Source organism: Pogona vitticeps, chromosome 2 (genome assembly GCF_051106095.1).
Source record: "Pogona vitticeps strain Pit_001003342236 chromosome 2, PviZW2.1, whole genome shotgun sequence".
NCBI classification, from domain to species: domain Eukaryota; kingdom Metazoa; phylum Chordata; class Lepidosauria; order Squamata; family Agamidae; genus Pogona; species Pogona vitticeps.
In genome coordinates this window covers 279,407,578-279,421,601 of record NC_135784.1, presented here as the reverse complement: position 1 = coordinate 279,421,601, position 14,024 = coordinate 279,407,578, and positions in this window count along the sequence as shown.

Below are 14,024 nucleotides of genomic sequence, written 5' to 3'. Positions count from 1 at the left end.
TTTGGCTCATGTATGAGATTATTTGCATACACCAATGAGAGCTGTTGGGAGGCGGAGCCAGATAAACTAGAAGGGAGGGGTGAGTCGGAGTCTGGGGAGTTCAGTTGGTGAGAGTCAGAGATGGAGTCTAAAGGATAAATTAGTCCCTGGTAGTTAGAGAGTGTGGCAGAGTTAGGAGTTAAGAGTGTGGAACTTGTGTGTGTGTGTTTAGTCGTTAAGTCGTGTCCGACTCTTCGTGACCCCATGGACCAGAGCACGCCAGGCCCTCCTGTCTTCTACTGCCTCCCGGAGTTGTGTCAGGTTCATGTTGGTTGCTTCGCAGACACTGTCCAGCCATCTCATCCTCGGTCGTCCCCTTCTCCTCTTGCCATCACACCTTCCTAACATCAAGGTTTTTTCCAAGGACTCTTTTCTTCTCATGAGATGGCCAAAGTACTGGAGCCTCAGCTTCAGGATCTGTCCTTCCAGTGAGCACTCAGGGTTGATTTCCTTTAGAACTGATAGGTTTGTTCTCCTTGCAGTCCAGGGGATTCTCAAGAGCCTCCTCCAGCACCACAGTTCAAAGGCATCAATTCTTCGGCGGTCTGCTTTCTTTATGGTCCAGCTCTCACTTCCATACATCACGACAGGAAAAACCATAGCTTTGACTATTCGGACTTTTGTTGGCAAGGTGATGTCTCTGCTTTTCAAGATGCTGTCAAGATTTGTCATCGCTTTCCTCCCAAGAAGAAGGCGTCTTTTAATTTCAGGGCTGCTGTCTCCATCTGCAGTGATCATGGAGCCCAGGAAGATAAAATTTGACACTGCCTCCATATCTTCCCCTTCTATTTCCCAGGAGGTGATGGGACCAGTGGCCATGATCTTAGTTTTTTTGATGTTGAGTTTCAGACCGTTTTTTGCACTCTCCTCTTTCACCCTCATTACAAGGTTCTTTAATTCCTCCTCACTTTCTGCCATCAGAGTGGTATCATCTGCATATCGGAGGTTGTTGATATTTCTTCCGGCAATCTTAATTCCGGCTTGGGTTTCTTCCAGTCCAGCCTTCCGCATGATGTATTCTGCATATAAGTTAAATAAGCTGGGGGACAATATACAGCCTTGCCGTACTCCTTTCCCAATTTTGAACCACTCAGTTGTTCCATGACCAGTTCTAACTGTTGCCTCCTGTCCCACATATAGGTTTCTCAGGAGACAGATAAAGTGGTCAGGCGCTCCCATTTCTTTAAGAACTTGCCATAGTTTGCTGTGGTCCACACAGTCAAAGGCTTTCGCATAATCAATGAAGCAGAAGTAGATATTTTTCTGGAACTCTCTGGCTTTTTCCATAATCCAGCACAAGTTAGCAATTTGGTCTCGAGTTCCTCTGCCTCTTCGGAATCCAGCTTGTACTTCTGGGAGTTCTCGGTCCACATACTGCTGAAGCCTACCTTGCAGGATTTTGAGCATAACCTTGCTAGCGTGTGAAATGAGTGCAGTTGTACGGTAGTTGGAGCATTCTTTCACACTGCCTTTCTTTGGGATTGGGATGTAGACTGATCTTTTCCAATCCTCTGGCCACTGTTGAGTTTTCCAAACTTGCTGGCATATTGAATGTAGCACCTTAACAGTGTCATCTTTCAAGATTTTAAATAGTTCAACTGGAATGCCATCACCTCCACTGGCCTTGTTGTTTGCCAGGCTTTCTAAGGCCCACTTGACTTCGCTCTCCAGGATGTCTGGCTCAAGGTCAGCAACTACATTGTCTGGGTTGTCCGGGATATCCAAATCTTTCTGATATAATTCTTCTGTGTATTCTTGCCACCTCTTCTTGACGTCTTCTGCTTCTGTTAGGTCCCTCCCATTTTTGTCTTTTATCATGTTCATCTTTGCGCAAAATGTTCCTTTAATATCTCCAATTTTCCTGAACAGATCTCTGGTCTTTCCCTTTCCGTTATCTTCCTCTATTTCTTTGCATTGTTCATTTAAGAAGGCCCTCTTGTCTCTCCTTGCTATTCTTTGGAAGTCTGCATTCAATTTTCTGTAACTTTCCCTATCTCCCTTGCATTTTGCTTCCCTTCTCCTCTCTGCTATTTCTAAGGCCTCGTTGGACAGCCACTTTGCTTTCTTGCATTTCCTTTTCTTTGGGATGGTTTTCGTTGCTGCCTCCTGGACAATGTTACGAGCCTCTATCCAAAGTTCTTCAGGCACTCTGTCCACCAAATCTAGTTCCTTAAATCTGTTCTTTACTTCCACTGTGTATTCATAAGGGATTTGGTTTAGATTATACCTGAGTGGCCCAGTGGTTTTTCCTACTCTCTTCAGTCTAAGCTTGAATTTTGCTATGAGAAGCTGATGATCAGAACCACAGTCAGCTCCAGGTCTTGTTTTTGCTGACTGTATAGAGCTTCTCCATCTTTGGCTGCAGAGAATATAATCAATCTGATTTCGATATTGCCCATCTGGTGATTTCCATGTATAGAGTCGCCTCTTGTGTTGTTGGAAAAGAGTGTTTGTTTCTCTTGACAAAACTCTATTAGCCTTTGTCCTGCTTCGTTCTGAACTCCAAGGCCAAACTTCCCTGTTGTTCCTTTTATCTCTTGGCTCCCTACTTTAGCATTCCAGTCCCCTAGAATGAGAAGAACATCTTTCTTTGGTGTCAGTTCTAGAAGATGTTGTAAATCTTCATAGAATTGTTCAATTTCAGTCTCCTCAGCAATGCTGGTTGGTGCATAAACTTGGATTATTGTGATGTTGAATGGTCTGCCTTGTATTCGTATTGAAATCATTCTATCATTTTTGAGATTGTATCCCATTACAGCTTTTCCCACTCTTTTGTTGACTATGAAGGCTACTCCATTCCTTCTACGGGATTCTTGCCCACAGTAGTAGATATGATAATCATCTGAGCTGAATTCGCCCATTCCTGTCCATTTTAGTTCACTGATGCCCAGGATGTCGATGTTTATTCTTGCCATCTCCTGTTTGACCACCTCCAGCTTCCCAAGGTTCATAGATCTTACATTCCAGGTTCCTATGCAGTATTTTTCTTTACAGCATTGGACTTTCCTTTCACTTCCAGGCACGTCCACAGCTGAGCGTCCTTTTGGCTTTGGCCCAACCACTTCATTAGCTCTGGAGCTACTTGTACTTGTCCTCCACTCTTCCTCAGTAGCATGTTGGACGCCTTCCGACCTGAGGGGCCCATCTTCCAGCGTCATATCTTTTAGCCTTTTGTTTCTGATCATGGGGCGTTCTTGGCAAAGATACTGGAGTGGCTTGCCATTTCCTACTCCAGGTGGATTGCGTTTAGTCGGAACTCTCCACTATGACCTGTACATCTTGGGTGTCCCTGCACGGCATAGCCCATAGCTTCTCTGAGTTACTCAAGCCCCTTCGCCACGACAAGGCAGCAATCCATGAAGGAGTGTGGAACTTATAAAGAGCTAAAGGAGTTAAGAGTGAAACAAGTTATTACTAATCTAATGAATACATTAAAGTCTGTGAAGGACCTGTTTAAGCAAACTAATCAATAAACCTGTGTTGTTCAACTTTATACCTCAACCTTTCTAATTAAAGGGTGTTGACAGAGGTCAGCTGGTGGCAGTGTAAAGGAGAGAATGTGTTGTGGGCTTCAGGCTAGTGAAACAACCTGGGGACACATGAGAGCCGCGTCACAATTGATGTCAGCTGGTAGATATTAAGGAGAGAGAGAGCTGAGGCCAGGCAAATGGAATTAAAAGAAAGGGAAAGGGAATTTGAGCTGGAAAACAGGCAAAGAGAAATACAATTTCAAATAGAGATGAAGAAACTGGAATTAGATGCCCAAAACAATAATAATAATTTATCTGTGGGAAATCTGTCCAAAATATTTGCCAGCGTATAAGATGACTTTTTTTGGCCCAAAAAACATGCCTCCAAATGGGGGGGGCTCACCTTATATGACGGGTGCACTTCAGTTGGGCCAGGAAGGAGCCGCTGCCATTGAGTGAGTGACACAGGGCCACGCCGGTCAGGGAGGAAGGAAGGCAGGCAGGCAGGCGGTTGGTCCGGATGGAGGGAGGGAAGCAGAGCTGGCCATGCCTGAGCAGCTAGAGCCTGCCACCAGAGAGCCACTTCCCCTCCTCCTCCGCTGCTGCTGCCCACCCGCCCACTTTCCTCCTCGCCCTCCTCGGGCCCGCCCAGCCGCTTCTCCTCTTCCTCACCGGTGAGCCGGCTGCTCGCTTGCCCGCCCACCGCCGGAGAGCCGTTTCCCCTCCTCCTCCTCTGCTGCCGCTGCCCACTGAACTTCCAGGGAGGGCCCGGGCAGAGTCCCGGGTAGCTGGCGCCGCAGCAGAGCTGTCCACTCTATATTTTGAGTGGAAATGTTGGGGGGGGTCGTCTTATACGCCGGGAAATACGGTAGACCTAAAGAAATTTCCCCAATATAGGAATGGAGATAGTCCTGAATCTTTCCTGATTTCATTTGAGAGAGCTTGTTGGGGCTTTGAGGTAAAAGATGATAAGAGGATGATAATTCTGAGATCACAAATAAGTGAGGTGTTAGCTGAGTTTTATTCTCATATGCCTCTGGGGCAGGTTAGAGATTTTGAGGGATATAGAAAAATTGTGTATTCCAGATTTGGAATTAATTCAGAGTACCTCAGAGGAAATTTAGATCCATTTCAAAGAAACCTGAGGAGTCTTTTATCCATCTTGGAGCACGTTTGACGCAATTGCGCAATAAATGATTGGAACAGGCATATGGCTCTACCTTAGAACAAATGAAAAATGTGATTGGATTAGAACAGTTTTATTCCATTTTTCCAGGGGAATTGCGTTATCTGGTCAAGGACAAAGATCCTAAAATGTATTACAGGTGTCTGAATATGCTGATTCAATTAGTGAGATCAGAGATCCTCGATTTTTTAAGGTAAAAATTGGTAGACAAGTGTGGGATGACAGGAGAGGGCCCCCACCCAGTATAGATTACCTCAGAAGTACCCAAGCTACTGGAAGCCATTTTAGAAACAAGCCCTCATCCACAGAGCACAGTCAACTGAAACCAAATAGTTCTGAGGGAAAGGTTAACAAGGCCCTTTATGCTGAACCCCAAACCAGTAAACAGTGTTATGCTTGTGGTGAAAACGGTCATTTTTGGACACAGTGTAAAACTCAAAAGAATAGGGATTTTGACCAGCACAAAGGTGGAAATTCCAGTCAACGTAAAAGGGTATTCTGTGTGCAGCATAATAAAGCACAGCAATTGGCCATTGAAGCTGAAGCTACTTTTTGCCACAGCATGGTTGCTAAGGAACGGCCTGGGAAAGAGCATTCCATCCTGAGGACAAAGTAGTGAGGATGACAGTACGTATCACTGTAGTATTGTCAAGTCACTTCCAATATATGGCAATTATAACAATTAATGACCTCAAGAATGTCCTGTCAGTAACTTAGCTTGCTCAGGTTGTGCAAACTAAACCCTGTGGCTTCTTTATTAAGGCAACCAATCTGAAATTAGTTCTTTCTTTTCTCCTACTGCCTTTCTTTTTCCAATATATATTGTCTTTTCTAGTGAATTTTGTTTTCTCCTGATCTACCGTGAAATATGATAGCCTCAGTTTAGTCACTTTAACTAATAGTGAGAATTCAGGTTTGATGTGATCTACAACCAATTTATTTTTTCTGACAAATCTCTGGAGATTAATTCATAGGGTCGTCAAGAGTTAGACGCTGTCTAGAGGGGCGGGGTAAAAATTGAATAAATAAATAAAATAAATTAGAGGCAATGTGACAGCAAATCGCAACAACAACATGGTCCAGCAGATAAGCATTATGACTGGAATATGATTTTCCTTCCTTGGTTCTGATATTGACCTTGCTTTTTGAAATAACATGTTCCAATCACAGGGAAAGAGAACAATATGAAAGCTTAGTGTGAATAAAAAATGGTAGCAAGGTGCAACTTCCCAAAACCCAATAGGTAACTTCACTAAGTTTTCCCTTTAAAGGCATCTTTGGGAACCTGTTCATGAACTAGAACAATATTTGCTCTTTCTATTTTTTAAAAAAGCTAGTACCATTTGAGCCTCGTGGCGCAGTTGTTAAACTTCTGTACTGCAGCCAAAACTGTGCTCACGATCTGGGGTTCAATCCCAGGTAGCTGGCTCAAGGTTGACTCAGCTTTCTATCCTTCTGAGGTCAGCACAATGAGTACCCAGCTCGCTGGTGGGGGGCAATGCAAAATTAACTTGTAAAACGCCCTGAGAGTGTTTGAAGTGCTATGGGGCGGTATATAAACAGCATTGTTTTTTGCTTTTTGAGTACTGGACTAGATTCAGGAGACTTGGATTTAAATTCTTTCTTGATTGTGAAACTCAGTGAATCACTTGGGTCAGTCACATTCTTTCACCTGAGAAACTTGCAGAATTGTTGTGTGAATAAAGAGGGGTGAAAGTAATTAGAGTTATAGTTCAAAGGGTTTGAAAAGTACTTAGTTTCTACTACTACTACTACTACTACTACTAGTAGTAGTAGTAGTAATAGTAGTAGTAGTACTATTAATATTAATATTAATTATTATTATTATTTGCCAGCAAGTCAATTTTAACTTATGACAACCCTCCTAAGAGTTTCCTAAGAATAAAGTATTTAGAAGTAGTTCATTAGTGGTGGAATCACTAAATTATTTATATTGAAATTGCTGTAATTATAATTATTACAGTCCATGAACATATTAAGCTGAAATTTGTCTGTAATATTAAACATAAGACCCCTACTCCAAAATACATCCTCTTATGAGGCTTATTAGCATTTAAGCAGGTATTATATACAACCTTGGAGATGTTTCCATTCCCATTTGATTTAAATTGTTTTTAGGGCCTTTCTTAAGGATCACACTGTAGCAAAAAGCTGCTGGGTTTCGTTTGGCAGCTAGGGTTTGACTTTGGCCATTTTGTTAAATTAAGCTATCATTTAGTGGAGGGGTCAGGGAACCTTTTTACCTTTTACTCCCCCCAAAAATTATATACGCCGACATTACCCCCTGGATTTGAAAGGAAGGAAATCATACATTATTTGAATTCAAATTATTGAATCTACACAGGCTGTGTACCGAACTAGTAGGATGAACCACATTTAATAGAGATGTGCATTATTTTTTGCTGGAACACATTGCACTCCAGCCAAGGGGTGTTATAGGGAGCAGTAAGGTGTCCAACGTGCCTAGCAAGATGCATTAAATTTTTGTTAGCTAGCAGAGGATTTAATCATCATCAATGGCTGCCAGAGTGCTACTAGCAATGATGTGCTTGCTAGAGACAGCCAATGCAGGGGGGGGGGGGCTTTTCCTACCACTTTAATCATTCTGTGTGTGGTGTGCAAAAAGGAACAAACCAGGCTAAATGTCATGTCACCCACCCTGGTGCCACAGCCCAATATCAAAGGACCAGTGAGATTTTTTTATCATCAACAATGGAAAACTCAGCAGTGGCCAGAAGATTGGAAAAGATTAGTCTACATCCCAATACCAAAGAAGGGCAAAGCCAAAGAATGCTCCAACTACCGTACAATTGCACTCATTTCACACGCTAGCAAGGTTATGCTCAAAATCCTACAAGGTTGGCTTCAGCAATATGTGGACCGAGAAATCCCAGACGTACAAGCTGGATTTCAAAGGAGCAGAGGAACTAGAGACCAAATTGCTCACATGCGCTGGATTATGGAGAAAGCAGAGAGTTGCAGAAAAACGTCTGCTTCTGCTTCATTGACTATGCAAAAGCCTTTGAGTGCAGCAAACTATGGCAAGTTCTTAAAGAAATGGGAGTCCCTGACCACCTTATCTATCTCCTGAGAAATCTATATGTGGGACAGGAAGCAACAGTTAGAACTGGATATAGAACAACTGATTGGTTCAAAATTGGGAAAGGAGTACGACAAGGCTGTATATTGTCCCCCAGCTTATTTAACTTATATGCAGAATACATCATGCAGAAGGCTGGACTGGAGGAATCCCAAGCCGGAATTAAGATTGCTGAAAGAAATATCAACAACCTCCGATATGCAGATGATACCACTCTGATGGCAGAAAGTGAGGAGGAATCAAAGAACCTTGTAATGAGGGTGAAAGAGGAGAGTGCAAAAAAATGGCCTGAAACTCAAATTGAAGGGGATGATATGGAGGCAGTGACAGATTTTACTTTCTTGGGCTCCATGATCACTGCAGATGTTCCTGTTTTCATAGTTTTGAGTCAGTCTCTCTCTCTCTCTCTCTCTCTCTCTCTCATACACAGACACAGACACACACACATCCTCCCTCCCTCCCTCAATTTTCTACATACATTTAAACAAGCTGATGAAGCCACCCGTCTCTCTCTCGCACCTTCCTTCCCTCCTTAACTGGAGCTTTCCCTCCTCCTTCTTGCAGTCACCTCCAGCGGAAGCAGTCATTTACAAGCTGGATTGACTACCCGGGGACTATTCTACAGCTGTAACCAATCAAGCCACCTTATCTCCGATCTTTAAAAGAACAGAGGATTTACAAGTGCCGCAACCAATGAAGGAGGGAGAGGTGCTTTCAGTTAGAGGTTCAGCTGCAGGGGGTGGGAGTGGGGGGCTAGTGCTCTGCTCATTACCCCCAGGATTTTAATTTTTACCCCATTTGGGGTAATTTACCCCTGTTCCCTGAATGGAAATGACTCAAAAAGTTACTTCCCAAAGCTCCATTTTTGCTATGTTACTGTTTAGTGGAGAAATACTAAGCATGCAGATCCACAATGGACAAGATGTGTTTGAGTTTCTCCTGCTGTAACACCCTTTGCTTGGAAAGAAGAGACTGCTGCCAAGAAAAAGAAAACAAAGCCATCAGGAAAGCCATGGTTCTTGATCCATTAGGAGGCATCCATCATGGCCCACAGAGCATCATATTCTCCCAGTGTCATCCTGCAAAGCACCACACCCACTCTCAAGCTGTCAGTGGTATCCCCACTCAGACACTGCCTATAGAGAAAATCCCTGGAAATATGATAACAAGGCAGACTTGGTGATGTAGGTGAGCCTATTATCACAGAACTATTGATTTGAATTGTTGGCTTTGTGTGGAAGCTGGCTATTGACTGTTTTAAACAAGGATAAAACATTTATTAAGGAAATTGCTTGAGGAATGTATAGAGAGATAAGTGGATAGGGCAGGGGAGAACGAGTTTGCTGCTATGACTGTACTGTGAAAAAGATCTAGAAAGGAGGAAGTGAAATCAGATTGAAGAAAATTATTTTATGGATATGAAAGCAATAGAGCACAGCAGACAAAAATGGAAAACACTATGGAACTCAAATTCTCAGTCTCTATTTCTACTGGCCCTATAAACACCTTGTTAGTTAGATCCCTGTTCCATCCAATGCAGATCTGCCTAGGGCAACCTAGGCTCCCTCCCCCTGTCATCATCGTTGTTGTTTATACTTCTCATGAAATAATAACCACCATCTCTCATTCAGACAGAGGCACATTGGGAAAAAGGAAAACAAGACTTAAAGACTAACTAGTATATTGTAACATGAGCTTTCATGGATCAAGTCTGCTTCTTCATGAAAGCTCCCACTATAAAATAGGCATTAGTCTTCAAGGTGCCACAACATTTTTTTTTAAATCATAGGCTTGTTTGTTCAGGGGGGGCTGTTTTTGTTTTGTTTTTGTCTGATATTGTCAGCAAGGACACAGATATCCTATCACAAAGCCACACAGAACATACCTGGCAGTGCAAAGGAGAATGTATTTATTGTGCTACCCTGTGTCAGTGCTGCTTCCTTGTTTACATTTAGTTCTAGAGTTAATTCAACTGAACAGCAAGATAAAATTTGGGCAACACTGATACAATTAACACTGAATTAATTTTACCAGCAGAAAATATTAAAAGTTCATCACATTGTATGGGAAGTTACATCTAATAATAAGTTAAGTGCAACCATGTCTGCATATGTCTTCTGTTATTTTGAAGATGATCTTGTCTTGAATACAGAATATGTGTCCATTAATGCATTTCAGGTAATGCATGTTGATGTGCCTGCTTAGCAAGCAATTTTGGAATTTCATAAATCCAGCTGAAATAGAACCATTAGACAATGTAAAACTTTTTTTAAAAAAATACAAAATCTGCATTGCTATTGTTAAAAATGTGTAGATTCTTTTGTAGCAGTTGAAATGTTTTCTAGACATGAGTCCATTAGCACAGCCTCATGCCCAGACTACTGATGTATACAATATATCCTCCTGAAGGGCCTTTGTGAAGAGGAATCAGTGAGAAGGGCTGAACCTAGAAATTAGCTGTCCCCTCACATGTCTGAAGCTGAAGGATTCAACACCATCTTTACAGCCTTACCTGTGATGGTTAAAAACCTGACCAAAGGTGAAGGTGGGAAGTCAGAGAGAGAAGAAACTGGGATCACCTTGGTGGGGAAGGAATATCCAAAAGTAGAAGGTTTTCTGAAGACAGGGGAGGAAAAAGATGTGAGGGGGATAAGAGGGATGAAGAGGAGTTGGGGTCCAGAGGAGTGGGAGAGTCCTGAGGTAGAGAAAGAAGGAGGAGGGGAACTGCCATCAAGGGGGGGGGGCAGAAGGACCCTGTGCATTCTTTTCCTCAGCAACTGGAGACAAAGAGTGAATTGGGGAAGACACCCCAAAAGAGTCGGGAAAACGCAGGTTTGGAGATACAGCTGGGAGAACAGGAACCCTTGGAATGGACTGTTTATGTGTATCTGAGAGGGAAAGGTCTCTGGAAGAAGGTGGTAGACCCGGATCCGGTCACTTTGGGCTCACCATCTCATGAGGACGATTGGGCTTGACACCTTTGTTGTGTGATTATCTGTGATGTGAGGAGCCAGCCCCTGTGGAAGCCTACTGACTGGAAGAGGTTTGGGATGTCCCTATGTTAAAAGACTTGTTAGTTATACCAAGGTTATTAGAAAGGTGGCCTGAGGCGTTAATAGTTGCCGGTCCCATTGGACCCACAGAAGGTGTTGTCCATTCTGAATCGTTAAAAGAGAATAAACCATTGTTTAATGTTAATCCGTCTCCTGTGATGATTTATACTAAAGAGAAGGAGCTGCCTATTCTGAATCAAGAATCCTGTCACACCCTTTAAGAAAACAAGTGAACTAGACAGTGTTATTAGAATATCATAAACAGTTGCTTTTGTCGGTTCTATTTGCAGTATAGGTTTTGCATTTGCGAGAGAATAATATGTAACAACATTTTTTGCCTCCACAGTCCCTTATTAGATTCTGCAGTATTTTCCATGTTATGTTCTTCAGTGGTACCACCTCTCCATGGAAGCAGCTCTAGGTTCCTCATGCACTCTGTTTTCTGAATAAGCAGTTCCTCACCAGTGATGCATGGTTCCACTTTTGAAACACGGATTTAGAGCATGTCATCAGACAAGCGAATCATTCTGTTTAACCATGTTTCCAAACAGATGACCCATAATGCAGCTGTTCCATCTTACCCTTCTTAATAGTTCATCCTTATCTTGTGGCAAGGAAAAAGAAATAACAGAAATGGCAACAGGAAAAATCAGGAGGGTTACAAATCAAAGATGACAGACACATCAAGATGAGGCTTTTATAGTAGTGTAAAATCTCCTACTTTATTCACAGCATTTTGCAGAAGGTCCAGATAGAGCAGGGGAAAGCAGTAGGCTGCCATCCATGAATAGTTTTGCCATCCATGAATCATTAGCATTTAATATGCCATGGGACTCTGTATTTTACTTTTTGTATTACATTTCTCAGAATCCTCTACCCAGCATAGAGTGTGGTCTCAGATAATTCTTGGAATATAATGTTCCTAACTGTGATTCCAGAAGCCATTGTTATTCAACCGTAATCCTTGCATGTTTTCCAACATACCTATGCAATCAGATTGACCAGTCCTCATAATTTGTAACAGGCATGTTGAACCTGTTGCTCTGCAAGTGTTAGTAGACTGGTGTCCCCCTAAAAACAATTTTTTTCAATCCCTGATCTGGTTAGAACAGACAACACTGAGCAAGATGGGCTAATAATCCGCCTGGTCTAAAAGAGCTCCCTATATAGCAGTGGTTCCTAACTTTGAGTAACCCAGCTGTTCTTGGACTGCAACTTACAGAAACTTTGGCCAGCAAAGCTAGTGGTGAAAAAGACTCATGGAGTTGCAGTCAAAGAACACCCGAGTTTCTCAAAGTTGGGAACCATTGCTGTATAACATTCTGTTATTCTGACCACAGTGTACATATATATTTTCCATAGAACTATAATACTCATACAACTATCTTTTATTTTGGTTGCTAAGCTGTCCACATATGGATCAGAACATCTAACAAATCTGCTTAAAAATACTGTACTGTATTTGTTGAAGTGTTACTGTGGAGTCTTATTTATCTGTGTAGTCATAAGATCCTGCAGGGATGAGGTCAGCTTTGACCACTAAACTCATGGCCGGTCACAGTTGTGTTGATGTGTTTTAGAAGTCCTTCATACATTATTTTCTTTTTGTTCCTTGGTGAAACTGTCCTCTTCCCATCCTCAGCCACCTAGTCCTGTCATAATACAAATAATAAAATTAAGGGCAGTAACTTTTAACACCCACCCCAGTCCCTTTCAAGAACTTGGGCTGCAATCCTATGTTTGAATAAGCTCTGCAGAATATAGGAGGGGTTTATTTCCAAGTCAATATACACAAACTGGGCGCAGGGGAAACAGAAGCTACACATTCTTTTTTCCTTCCCTCTGTGAGATTTGAGAGGCAAGTTTTTATTTTGTCTTGTTTGCTGCATGGCTTTAATGCAACCTCCTTTGCCACAGACAGAACCTTTCAAGGAGGCAGTGGAGAACCGAATGCCCATCTGATAGCTTGAACATGGACTCAAAAAACAGGATAGCCATATTTTTTTGTTTCAAAATAGCAAACATTCTGCGTTTACATGAATGGAATATATGCAGCTCCATTATATTTTTAATTAGCTCTAAGTATAATTCACAGTATTACTTGTCTTCAAGAAGTTTTGTTAAACTTATTGTGAGATGTTTCTTTGAAATATATTGAGCATGAGCCACTAAAAACCAAGTTTAAGTATACTGCACTTGTTCAATTGTTCTCAACAAACAAAACAACAAGGAGTTGTGTAACATCTTAAAGACTAACATGTATTTATTGCACCATGAGCTTTTCTGGAATATAATTTGCTTTATCAGAGGCATAAAGTGTTACACAGAGGTTCAGGCATAAATGCATATTACATAATACACATAGTTGAGTATGAGGGTATTGATAGCGAGGTCATGGGGAAATGCAAAATATAATGAGTCATCTCCACTTTATCGACACCGGGTTTTCTGTCAATACCGTGTTTTGTTAATACCATGTTTTCCCCAAAATAAGACAGGGTCTTATAATTTTTGCTCCAAAAACGCCTTAGGGCTTATTCTCAGGGGATGCTTTATTTTACAGTCATGTAATCTTCTTCTGGTTGCCGCACAATGCTGCACAATGGTGGAGGGTGGGGTTTCACTTAACTAGGACTTATGTTTTGGGGTAGGGCTTACATTATGAGCATCCTGAAAAATCATACTAGGGCTTATTTTCAAGTTAGGTCTTATTTTCGGGCAAACAGGGTACAGTGAATACTATGTCTACTAGTATGGACACAGATGCTTGAAAGACATACTCATGTGTGCTTAGGCCTGTCCAGGAGTGTTGTAAATTTTGTATATACAGTACGTACTCACTTTGGGTATGGGAGAAGACCTTAGCTCCATTCCATCCATTTCCAGTTTTATTTCTCTCCTACACCTGAATAGTGCCAAATCTAAAGCAAAGGTCCACCATTATCTGTAGAGAGTGTTCACTGATAGCCGAGTCCTCCAAAGCTTCAAAGATTTTTCTGTATTTTATAAAGCATAGACTGATCATCTGAAATCCTTTGGTAACACAATTTCTTGTTTAGTGACACAGTGCCTTGTGCTTTTAATAGTAAAATATCACTTTAGGAAGTTTAACATGGTTGCATATGAAGAGAAGGATGAAAAGATTGCCCAGATTC